Here is a 13,479-nt window from a genome sequence, read left to right on the forward strand (position 1 = left end):
CTAAGTCTCTCAGTTTTTGTCATCAGGCTACGGAAGCGCTTACCAGAAGGAAGCAAAGTGAATAGCTGGTTACCAGGGTGATTTGAGTCCTTGATTATTTTGACAGCTCTATTTTTGCAGCGTTTGAGGTAGATGTCCTGCAGAGAGGGGAGAGCAGACCCTGAGATGCGCTCAGCTAAGCGCACAACTCTCTGTAGTGCTTTGCAGTCCTGATTGGAGCTGTTTCCATACCACACTGAGATGCACTGAGTCAATACACTTTCTATGGTCCCTGAATAGAAAGTTTTCAGGATTGCTGGTGAGACCCTGAATTTCCTCAGCTGTCGCAGATGGTACAGTCTTTGCCTGGCTTTCTTTACCTGAGTTTGGATGTGTGTAGTCCAAGTCAGGTTCTCGGAGATGTTTACACCGAGGTACTTGAAGCTACTCACCCTCTCCACAGGGGTCCCACTGATCATAAGAGGTGTGTAGGGCTGCTGCTGTCTCTTCCTGAAGTCCATGATCAGCTCTTTAGTTTTGCTCACATTCAGAGAGAGACAGTTGTCCTGGCACCATGATGTGAGTCTCTCTACCTCGTCCAAGTATGCGGTCTCATCGTTGTTGGAGATGAGGCCCAGAACCACAGTATCATCAGCGAATTTGACAATAGATGTGGAGCTGTGAGAGGACACGCAGTCATGCGTGTAGAGAGAGTAGAGCAGGGGACTCAGGACACAGCCCTGTGGGGCTCCTATGTTCAGAGTGATGGAGTTTGAGGTGAACTGGCCAACTTTCACCACTTGAGGTCTGCCGGTGAGGAAGTCTTGAATCCAGTCACAGAGTGAGGAGTTTAGGCCGAGGTCTGTGAGTTTAGATGCCAGTTTGATGGGGACTATAGTGTTGAAAGCTGAGCTATAGTCAATGAATAGCAGCCTTACATAATTTCCATTGTTGCTATCCAAGTGTGTGAGGGAAGAGTGGAGAACGTGAGAAATGGCATCGTCCGTGGATCTGTTTGGGCGATAGGCAAACTGAAGAGGGTCCAGAGTATCAGGGATGGAGGAGCAAATGTGGCTCTTTACAAGTCTCTCAAAAACCTTCATGACTATAGATGTGAGGGCAACTGGGCGATAGTCATTCAGGCAAGAGGGTTTATTGTTCTTTGGCACAGGGATAATGATGGATTTTTTGAATGAGGTGGGAACCACGGCGGTAGCAAGGGACTCATTAAAGATAGAAGTGAACAAACCAGCGAGCTGATCGGCGCAGGACCTCAGAACACGGCCGGTTATCCCATCAGGTCCGGCTGTTTTCCTGACGTTCACTCTCTTTAGCGCCCTCCGAACCTCATCCTCCGACACGGTGATTACAGGATCATCGCTGCTCTGCCTGCTGCTTCCAGACGCGCTGGTCGGCAGAAACGCGCCACCGCCGTTGCCATCGAAGCGGCCGTAGAAGATGTTTAACTCGTCGGCCAGCAACGGATCTGCTCTCACCTCCGCGGAGGATTTGTTTCCGAAGTCACAGATGGTCCTCAGTCCCTGCCACATCCGTCGAGAGTCGTTGAGCTGGAAATGAGACTCAATTCTCTCTCTGTATCTGTGTTTGGCGGCTCTTACTGCGCGTCGGAGAGCATAGCACGATGCTTTGTACTCGCTCGTATTCCCAGACAGAAGAGCCTCATTGTAAGCGGCGGTGCGTGTGTTAACCGCGGCACGGATTGTTCTGTCCACCCACGGTTTCTGATTGGAGAATGTCCTTATCGTTATTGTTTCTGTAGCTTGCTCGGTTAGCGTGTTTACGAAGCTTAATGCTACATCCGTGAACTCGCTGACGTCAGAAGAACTCGCCCGGAACATGTCCCAGTCGACGTCATCAAGCGCCGCCTGCAGCATAGTCTCTGAGTGGGAGGACCAGCGCGTCACTACTCTCTGCACCGGAGGTTCCTGAACGAGCCTTTGTTTGTATCTCGGTGTTAGAAAGATGGCGGCATGGTCCGATTTGCCAAAAGCCGGTAGTGAGCGGGCTTTGTAGGCATCCTTGAACTGAGTGTAGCAATGATCCAGTGTGTTTGGTCCTCTAGTTGGACAGGATACATGTTGGTAAAAGTTCGGCATGACCTGCTTGAGGTTGGCTTTGTTAAAGTCCCCCGCGATGATGAAGGCAGCGTCAGGATGTTTGTTAATGTGGCCGCTGAGCACATCGTGAAGTTTAGACAAAGCCAAGCCAGTGTCCGCCTGTGGTGGAATGTACACAGCAGTAACAATGATCGATGAAAACTCCCGGGGCAGATAAAATGGGCGGCAGATAATGGAAAGATGTTCCAGATGAGGCGAGCAGGAACGCGACAGAATGGAGATATTCCTGGGGTCACACCATTTCTTGTTGATCATGAAACATACTCCTCCACCCCTGGATTTACCGGCCTCTGCTGTTCTGTCCGTCCGAAAGACAGAGAAGTTATCACTCGGCATTACAGCAGTGTCCGGGACCGAGGACGAAAGCCACGTTTCTGACAAACAAAGGATGTTACAGTCCCTAATGTCCCGTTGGAAACTAATCCTGGCTCTAAGATCGTCCATCTTATTCTCCAAGGATTGGACATTAGCGAGGAGAATGCTTGGGAGAGGAGGACTGTGAGCCCTTTTCCTGAGTCTGACTCGAATTCCAGCGCGCTTCCCGCGGTGTTTCTTGATCCGTCGCCTCGGGGGGGTGTTGTTTATCTCCGCGTTCCGAAGAATCTCCAGAGGCCACGCAGGATTCGTGGATAAAGTGTCCTGAAACAGGTTGGTGTAGCGGTTTCCAATGTCCAAAAGTGTTTCTATGTTGTAGGTGATCAGTGCCGACGTGAGATGTGTAAAAAGAGAAAGTAAAACTAAGTAAAAAGGAAGGTAGAAGCAAATTCTCGGTGGAGCGAACCTCACGGCGTCCGAACACAGCGGCGCCATCTTGTTTTTTGAACATTATTATATTATTTGACACAATGTTTTACACACTTACTGCTCATGGTGTGACTGTCACAGTTGTTGCTCCATCCTCTTACATTTACTGAAAAACCGATTGCCCAAGTTACTGGTCTGTTCCTCTCAAACTGAGACTGTATGTTGGCATGTTGAGTCACGGCTCTCACTGGGCTGTGGAGGGCTGTCAGGGCTGCTGCTAACGCTTCAGCAGAGGCAGCACAGCGGAGAATAAACCAAGGATATGTGGCTCAGGGTTATGTAAATATATTTTAGATTTAGCCCTGATTTTAACCCATGATTTTCAGTGTCCTTGGTCAACATAATAAATCATGCAGTTTATGAAGGTAAATTAAGCTCTTCAAATAAATGATAAAAAAAAATTAAACTCAACGTGCTTGCATCCAATACTGCAATCATACATAAGGGTTTTAGAAGAAATCAATATCAATGAACTTCAATACATTGTACGTAGGACCGCCACAATCTTAAAATTATGAAAAGTGAAAGTGACGTGACATACGGCCAAGTATGGTGACCCATACTCAGAATTCGTGCTCTGCATTTAACCCATCCAAAGTGCACACACACACCGTGAACACACACCCGGAGCAGTGGGCAGCCATTTATGCTGCGGCGCCCGGGGAGCAGTTGGGGGTTCGGTGCCTTGTTCAAGTGTCTCACCTCAGTCATGGTATTGAGAGTGAAGAGAGTGCTGTACATTCACTCCCCCCACCTATAATCCCTGCCAGCCCGAGACTCGAACCCGCAAGTCTCGAATTATTATAAATAATTCTCTGTAAATAAAATGTCTTAAAACTAAAACCAGTGGTTTTTGTAATGTACAGCATGAAAAAAATGGATATTCATTTTGATATTTGCTAAAGATTGCATTCAACAGTATTATTAAAGGGGTCATCGGATGCCCATTTTGCACAAGTTGATATGATTCTTTTGGGTCTTACTTAAAAGTCTATAACATACTTTGGTTAAGATTTCTCAATAGTAGTGTAAAAAAACACATTTTTAAACCTGTTAAAATCAGCTCTGTTTTAAGCAAACAGTTTTTAGGCCATGTTGCTTTAAATGCTAATAACTCTGCTGACCCTGCCCCTCTCTTCCATGGGGGGACGAGCAGTACTGTTTACTTTAGGCGCGAAACTGGCTAACTAGTACATTATTAGGAAAGGCGATTTGCAAAGATTCATAAAAACAAAATGTTATACTCACTTCTTCTGAAGATGAAGCTGGATCAGGAATGATTCGTGTGAACATAGACGCATTTAGGCAGATCGGGGATCGGCGCATTCACTTCAAAGCCAAAGTAACATTAATCCTCTGCGTCTTCAGCAGCTCAGATGTAGGGAGTAAATGACGACTGCTATATTCATTATTACATCCAAAAACAAAGTACCTCAATTGCTTAATCGGAGACATTCTTGTCTTCCCCTGCACCGACACAATGGCGCACAGCTCTCAGCTCACTTGGGGCAGGTCTAAGGTAACACGGTCTTGTCAATCAACTTACATGGGAGCAGCCTGTAGAGAACTATGTCATTCTGACAGAATTCTCAGAACAGCCTGATTTGAGAAAGGGGATTTTAAAATAGAATTAAAAAAAAAAACACTGGGTGGATTTTTATCATTATAGGATGGATGTGTACACACACTTCCAACACACATTTAAGTTCAAACAACTTGAAAAGTGAATTTTGCATCCGATGACTCCTTTAAATTACTAGTGTTGAACGGATTAACTTTAAATCAAGACACCTCATCTTTGTTTATTTAGCGCATGTTGTTTCAAAGGAGCTTTGCAGTTCACAGTATTAAACAGGGAAGTAACAGAATCAACAATGCAAAATACGAGGAAAACACCATTTCTGCTGTAAAGACAATAGTGTTATTATTAGTCTTTAGTCAGTTCCATGTTGGCTCAGTGCTGTTCAATAACAGTGTAAAATTAATCCAATATGAAACAAGCAGTGTCACTATTTAGCTCAAGTCAGTTCAATTTTTATTCAAATCAGTTCAATAAGTGTCAATGTTGCAAAATTGGATTCAGCTAATCAGCCCTAAATAAGACAATGGTGTCATTATTTAGCTCAGTTCAGGTCAAGAGTTGTTTAAAAGTGAGTATTAGATGACGGCAAAGGTAAATGTAAAATGGAAATGTAAAGGACGTGAGCATGCAATTAAATATCCGATATTGGCCAACACTGTGCATCCCTAGATATTTTATTGGTCACTATAGCTATTATTGCATTGTGAGTCAAGGTAGAGCAAACAGCTAGAAAATGTCAGCAATAATAATACTGACACTGTCAAATGATTCATTTAATTTTGCTTACACTGTTCTTTTTAGAGACATTTACAAAATAAAAATGAACTGAAAAAAAAAAACAGAAAACCTGAATAAAATCTACAATAAGCTGCTCTGAAAATCATGTATTTGCATCTCAATGACTGAAAGTGATTCAAAGTGGCTATGAACCCTACAGCAGGATCTCTTTTGTGTCCCACACATACAGATGAGCTGATTCACTGTTACTGATCACACATTTTGATCACTCGACTCTAGTCAGATATCATTCAGGTGGTCATCCAGATTTCAGAGAGGCTCTGAATGCTGACCAACAATACCATCCTGTAATATAATAGCCTATAAGTGACAACAACTGCAGACAAACTGCAGCAGTAAGACTCTGAGTGTGAAATAAATTACATCTTTAACCTGCAGTTTGGTTTAATCTTGCACTATTGATCTTTTGAGATGCATTACAGAATTTTACCCATTCAATCTCTGGTGAATGCAAGCAGATATTACACTAGTGAGAGATGAGGAGAAAACACAATGAGGGAGATAAATGACTAAAACAGTCTAAAAATCTACAATCACCCTCCTACGGCAGCTTAACCTCAACTTTCATCTAGCACCAGCCTTTTTAAGCATATTGTACTGATTCAGATATTGATTTACAGTGGTGTCTTGATAAATTGTATGTTAGGAACAGAGGATTTCTTTCCACAGTTTTGTAGTTTTAGAGGTCAGCAAGGTTTTAGGCTGAATTTGGAAAGCAGGCAGGAAGCAAACAGAATTTCATTTGAAGGAGTTTGTGTGAACTGATCACAGCAGCTATAAATCATCAAATGATGACCAAATAATGGAACAGAGCGCAGTAACAAGCAAATATCCATATGCACTACACAAAATTAGAACACGATAGGACTCATTAACACTTCTGATATTTGGAACAAACATCCTCACTTCTTAACCAAAAAAATATTTCTCTATGTTACAGTGTAAAACAATTTAGGGCTAATAAATTTAGATTAGATGAGTGAAACAAAGTGCTGATTTTTATTTTATTTTTTTTTACCGAAAAGGTCTGTGAGGAAACGAAAAGTATTGTTTTGTTCAATGTGTTAGACTCATGTCCTATATAAGTGAGCATGGGAAGTCATGCACAAACTTTCTTCCATTTTAACAACTCGAGTCTGCTCACATTATCATTGTTTAGAATGAAACCGTGGCAGAAGAAGACAGCTGAGTGAGTATGCTGGAAGTCAGCAGAATTTTATGAGAATCTACAAAGGCAAATCACAGCAAGCTGCAAAAGCAGCCAGCAATGTGTCTGACTAGAGACAAATTAAGTAAATTCAGTGCAAATTTAATATGGCTCATCATTTTCATGTTTTGAGCATAATGTAAACTTACTCATGCCAGAGGGACCAAAGTCCAATTCCACACAAGTATTTAAAGAGCCAAGACCCAGATAAGGAGAATAATTAGCTTTGGCAGAGACAGGAACTTCCTTTTAGCAAGTCAAATTACACAGTCTCCCCCCAACCGTTTATTTGTTGTGAAAATCCAATTCCCCGCTAATTTTGAGCCTACTTGACTTTCATGAGCACATTCTTATAAATGTTTAAAAAAAGTGTCTGAATTTGATACACAGGATTCTAGATGAAAGACAAAATTAAACAGTCTCAGTGGGACAAATGACTAAGCCTAAACAAACCAATTCATAACAACATTTCATAAAAAAAAGTTTACTTTATCTCGGTTAACATTTATTTTATTTGAAGCAACAAAAATATTTTTATGGCCTTATTTTTAGTTCCAGTTTTTGTTCATTATAATAACCTATACATAGACCAAAACAAAGATAATTCTATTCTATTCTACACAAAATAATGTATAATAAATAGTAATAATAATATATCATGCATACTAAATCCATATATGTATTTAAATACATACACGTTTGTTGTTATACCTTAAAGATTATTTAGTTTTTATTTAGTGAAAAGTCTCAGAAACAAAATAATAATTAAAAATCTAGTTATCGGAAACTGTATCTGTATGATGGTAGTTAATACTACAGTGGAGTATCGGTCCAGATATACACTGCTGATGGCTCATCTTTTATTCTAGCTTTTATGTAACATCCTTGGCTCTACTAACCTGCCTATTGTTCATGGTGAAGGGGAAAAAACCCCTCACAACACTGGACTCAAATCTCAAAGAGATCTATTTGTGCAATGACATTAGCAGTCAGGCTAGCGCATGAGGTGACTGAGAAGGGACTCACAGAGCAAACAGAAGCTTGCATTAAGCATTTAATTAAACTCTAGCCTGGTGACATCCTGCATTAGTCAGGCTGTCGAGATGCCACGGAGATAAATGAGGTGTGGATTTTTGAAACTTTGTTCATGATAACTTCTCATTAATACTCTGCGTAATTAATGCTGGCATTCAGCGCACGGGAGCCACTAATTACACCACTGCCTCTTTACGCACACCTGATGAAAAATGTGCAGCTGAAACATTCTCAAAACTGCAAAGCATCATGGGTTTGGCAGAAGATCAGGCACATCTATTTATCTCCCTTAACACCAAAGAAGATACAGCCACATTTTAGGAAGAGGTGTAAAGATGTTCCATTACATCTTTAAAGAGTTAAAGAGTTACACTACAAACACGGCTGATGCTTTTGCCTTGTTGAATACTCTTGTGGTACATCAAGCATATAAAGACATTTCCTAATGGAATGAATATTTCAAAACTTACAACAAAGTCATTTTGCTTCAGCTTGCTTCATGTTTCTTGTTGTTTCTCTAGTGTAAATGCAACTATTGCTGATGTAACAGGACAAGAAAAATGTGCCGAAATCTGGAACTGCTTTCAGTTATGTTGTAATGCAATGGTTCTCCGGTGGGTTTGCTTCAGAAGACAGATTTTACATGAGCATCGAGTGGCAAAACTAAAATCATGGCACAAAAGTAAACTAAAACATCCCAAATGCAATTTACAAACAAAAGATTAGAACTGGTTTATTACACTTATGTAAATTAAATGTATCAGTAATACAAATAATAAATACATTTAATTGCTATAATATACAGTGCCATTCAATAGTTTGGGATCGAGAAGAATTTGAATGTATTTTATAGACATTTCTTCTGCTCACTAATATTTATTTGATCAAATATACAGAAAAGCAGAAATATTGTGAAATATTATTAAAATGTAAAATATCGGTTTTCTATTTTAATATGCTGTAAAATATAATTTATTCATGTGATCATTCTTCAGTGTCACATGATTCTTCAGAAATCATTCTGATTTATTAACAATATGAAATAAAGTTTTTTTTAAACAATATAGAAAGAAATTATTTTTTTTTTTCTAGCAAGGATGTATTAAATGAATTAAAAAAGTGATGGTAAAGACTTATAATGTTAGAAAATATTTCTATTTTGAATAAATGCTCTTCTTTTTAACTTTTTATTCATCAAAGAATTTTGAAAAAGGAATCACAGGTTCCAAAAAATATTAAGCAGCAAAAACGTTTTTTTTTTGTTCAACAAAAACAATGTTTCCAACATTGATAATAAATCAGCATATAAGAATGATTTCTGAGGGATCATGTGACACTGAAGATGTAATGATGCTGAAAATTCAGCTTTGCATCACAGGAATAAATTATGCTTTAAAGTATATTAAAAAAAATATTTCATATTACTTTTTTTCTGCATTTTTGGTCAAATAAATGCAACTTTGATGAGTATAAGACACTTCTTTAAAATCTTAAATCTTTCTGATCCCAAACTTTTGAACGGTGGGTATATATATATATATATATATGTGTGTGTGTGTATGTGTGTGTAGTCATTATACTGTGATTAAAAATGACAATTCAAACCTGCACTCCAAGTGCAGCATATGCAGAGATGTTAACTGAATGATTTTATTAGCTTTATAATAAGCTGGATGGGGCGAATTTTAACAAGCTGTATGCGCAATCAAGCTAGACCACTGTCTTCTTTCAGCCCAACTGAATTTATTGTCATCACATTTCGTGTGACAAAATCTGCTACAGGAAACTAACTCCTTAGTTTGCGAGCAGGCCCATGACTGAAAATATGCCACTTAATAGCTTAATTGCATGATAAATTGACATTTGCTGCAAAAATATCAGTTTCATTGTGAAATCACGTCCTTTGAAAGAATGAAAAATAGCACTGGAAATTTGAGTCACCACTTGTAGATAAATGTATCGGGGACATTGTCTCCTTTTGCAACAAGACCCTGGCGTTGTCAGTGCACTATTTATTAGCTCAGCTCACAAATGTCAAATCTATATACTGTGTAGTGTCACTAGCGCTTACCAGTCGTTTTTCACTGGTGCGCTCATGGCCTCTGGAATCCCAGATAAACGGGTCATCATCTCATCCGGGCCGGCTCCTTCATCTCTGAGGTCAAAGATTATTACCTCTCTGAGAGCTTTATAAATAACAGTACTCAAAAAGAAACAAATAAATAAATAAAAAGAAAGAAAGAAAGATAAATACTGCTGAAGAATGAGTAAGCTTCTCCTTCAAAAAAGTATCAATTGCTTTTTCTTCTCACGACCTTCCACAAAATTATTGCAGTCAGCAGCGAAGCGATATATACTGTAAAAATGTTTTGTAGGGTAACACAAAAAAATGTATTTCATACAAGGACAGGCTATGACGTCAGGATGCTCTGCCAACACTACCTTTCATGTCTACACTGAAACTAGGTTGCATTTAATATCATATAATCTAACAGAAAATGTGATGCAAATGATACCAATAAGCATATTTGCATGAAGTTAAAATTGTTCACCTGTTATTTAATTTCTGAGTATTTGGACATCCCTGAGCAGTGTTCACTACTCCTATTAAATGATCTTGAGACATCTGTTGAAGTCCACTTGACAAAACACATTCATTCCACATTGCAACGTCGTATTAGAGAAGTTTGTGGTATAAATAATTTGAAAAAATAAAGTCGCACGTGTGGGTAATGGGACAGGCCCAGTAAGCAGATGCGGATAAATGATTTCCGTCAATGCCCGTGTGAACGCGCGTTTACTATCACTCTTGCAATGTCCGTTTAGTTGAATCTAGCTTTGACCTTACTAACAATAAAAATAACCCAAACCACAGTATACACAGCATTGTTTACACCTGTATCATACAGGATTCAATCATATTAATTTATATTTAAGTAAACAAGTTTATTTAAAAAAAAAAATAAGATACTGTCTTATTAAATATGCGCTGTTTCTACAGTACATCGCGCCCCCTGCTGGTCTGGTGTTTAATGGCTTGCCCATGCATTCTGACCATGAACTGGATTATAAAAACAGGTAGAAATAGTTTCTTACATTTGTTATTGTTGTTTTTTTTTTACAGCGTAGCTACTCTTCCTTTTTTGAGAAGAAGAAAAACAAATCTAAGTGTACATGAAGTCGAATTCGAAGCAAGTTAGCTGGTCTTTCTGTGTAGTGTGCAAACTTCAGCTTAGCTGTCTGACGCCTGTCATTCATTGTCTGGGAGTTCAGGGCGAGCCAGGTCACACATAAATCATTAATGTGGCAGCGGTGTGGCTGCTCCGACATGTTCCAATGTCTCGGTCTCTGGTGACTCGTGACATTAGAGCAGATTCTCCTTCCTCCATATCCCAAGACAAAATGGGGATGTGGCCATCAGACACCCCAACCTGAAATGGGGGTTCTCATCGCTAATGAGGTGCTAATTACATAACATAGGCAAGGATGAAGAAGAAAGACATCCAGTGACCCAGTCTCACAGAGTTATCTCAAGCTTAATTGCACACTTTGATAAATCTGTATGAAAAATGGAGAATGGTGCCGAGCACAATCGCAGCATGCAAACTGCGTTTAGCGCTATATTTAAAGTGGTGTGCTTTTCTCAGAGCATAATAATTTTCGTCAAAACATGATTCATTCTTATGTTTTTCCTTTGTGCTTATCTAATTCACAGTGATGTAACAAGTATTATTTCAACAACTCATTTTAAGAAATTAGTTAACATTTGTGAATCTCAGGCACTACCCACTAGATTTTTCTTTGTGCTGTATTATGATTTTAATGCATGGCCTATAACTTGTTTCAGCTGTCCTGCTTGTGATTAATAATGAATTTAAGATTTAAGATTCTGCAAAATCGTTACAATCAGGGGAAAATTTACTGACATTGAACTTAATAATGATCATAATTTATATTTATGTTAGAATTTACTACATTTTTATGCTTTTTAGCAGCTAATGAATCGGAAGTCTCACATAGTCACAAGAAATAAAAAAAAAATTAGGTGGCTATAGACTTTATAAAAATGGATATTTTAAATTTAGAGGTTCTGATGAATTGTTTGGAGCATACTGATTGTTGGAGAACTCAACATTCACATAATGAAAATGATACTTTAACATTTATTGGCATCCTAACACTACTGGAATCATTTATAATGTCACTGATCATTTATAATGTTGTGATTGTCACAACAAATTAGATTTAGTTCTGTCATGATTAATTGATGTTGATGTCTATTTTATCATAAAGTAAACAAGTAACTGTACAACTCCGTCCCTCAATTGTATAATGGTACAGTAGTTAATCCAACCATTTGAGATGGCAATGACCTAGCACTTAGGTGAAACTTTTTCTGCAACCCTAGAAAATAAGGCACTGTGGACAGCCAAATTTATAATGAAAAACCAGCTTTGAGGCTGACAGTGTCTCCAGCAGTGCTAATAGCAACATTTTTCAGCGGAATCAACCAGATAATGCACATGCATTTGTTAAGCATGGATTAACCAGGAAGCAGACATTGATGAAACCTGGTATTCTATTATAGCACAGCAGCAATGACATTATCATTTTTTTTTTCACTGAAAGAGAACATTACAAAGAATATCTGAATTGTGCAACAAACTATCTCTGTAACTCAGACGACTCTACAACAGCTTAAAATTACTTCCAAATCTTCTGTTTGTATATGCTTAAAAGAAATGGGTCCTGTCTTTTCTGAGCCACTGTTGAATATTATTAATTCTTCTGTTTTTCCATTTCTGTTCTCTACTCACACCGCAAGACACCCATCACGACGTTCACTAGCTCCTGTCATGCCCGGATCCACCCCTGGGCCACCATCAACCCCACACCTGTGCCCCATCTGCCATCATGGAGTGTCATCCAATGCCAGCCATAGTGTCTGTCATACACATGTGTTCCTACTTAATTAGAAACCATTATGATCACAATATTTAATGTGTACTGTGTTGCAATTGACATTTTTACATTCATTAATCTTGTACATTCATTTTCTATTCTTTGCAAACTCTGTGATGTATTCAATATTACTGATGCAAATTCTGCTGACTTGTCTCAGACATAATCTAGCTAACATGAATAATTGCAAAAATTATTTGTGTGAGTCTTGAAAGTATTGATAAGAATGTGATAGAGCTGACTTTTGATAAATAAAAAATCGTAAAATATAATTTATATTTATTAAATATGTTAATATAATAATATTTAATAAACTAATAAAATGTAACATTTAATTAATATATATATATATATATATATATATATATATATATATATATATATATATATATATATATATATATATATATATATATATATATACATACATATATAAATAATTGCAAAAAATAAAAGTTGATCAATCTTTTGTGGTATAGACCCTGTAAAAATTTCAATAGTGCAAGATTGCATTTCTGTAGCATGGACCTTGCAACACAAGGTTATAGGTTTAATTCCCAGGAATGCATGAACACATAAAATGTGAATGCATTGTGACAGAAAAGCTTCTGTCAAATACATGAAGGTAAGGTAAATGGCAATGACTGGACCAGCCTGGGGAAAAAAAAATACAATTAAATAAAAATAAATAAATAAACTTATAATGTTTAGTCCTGAACAGTGCGGTTGGATGTGGCCAAATTAAAGGTGGCGTATGTAATTTTTCAAACACGTTTTTAGAAAACTGAGTCGGGGCAAAACAAAATTGTAGCCAATCAGCAGTAAGGGGCGTGTCTACTCATGATATGGAGGAAAGAGCATTCAGAGATGGCGGATAAAAAACAAAAAAGGAAAACGTCTGCTGAACGATAAGGCAAGAAGTAGGACCCGTGTAAATATCACCGCAACAGCTGAAGTCTGCCTACTCTGGACGC

The sequence above is a fragment of the Barbus barbus genome (assembly GCF_936440315.1).
Source record: "Barbus barbus genome assembly, chromosome: 19".
Lineage (NCBI taxonomy): Eukaryota > Metazoa > Chordata > Actinopteri > Cypriniformes > Cyprinidae > Barbus > Barbus barbus.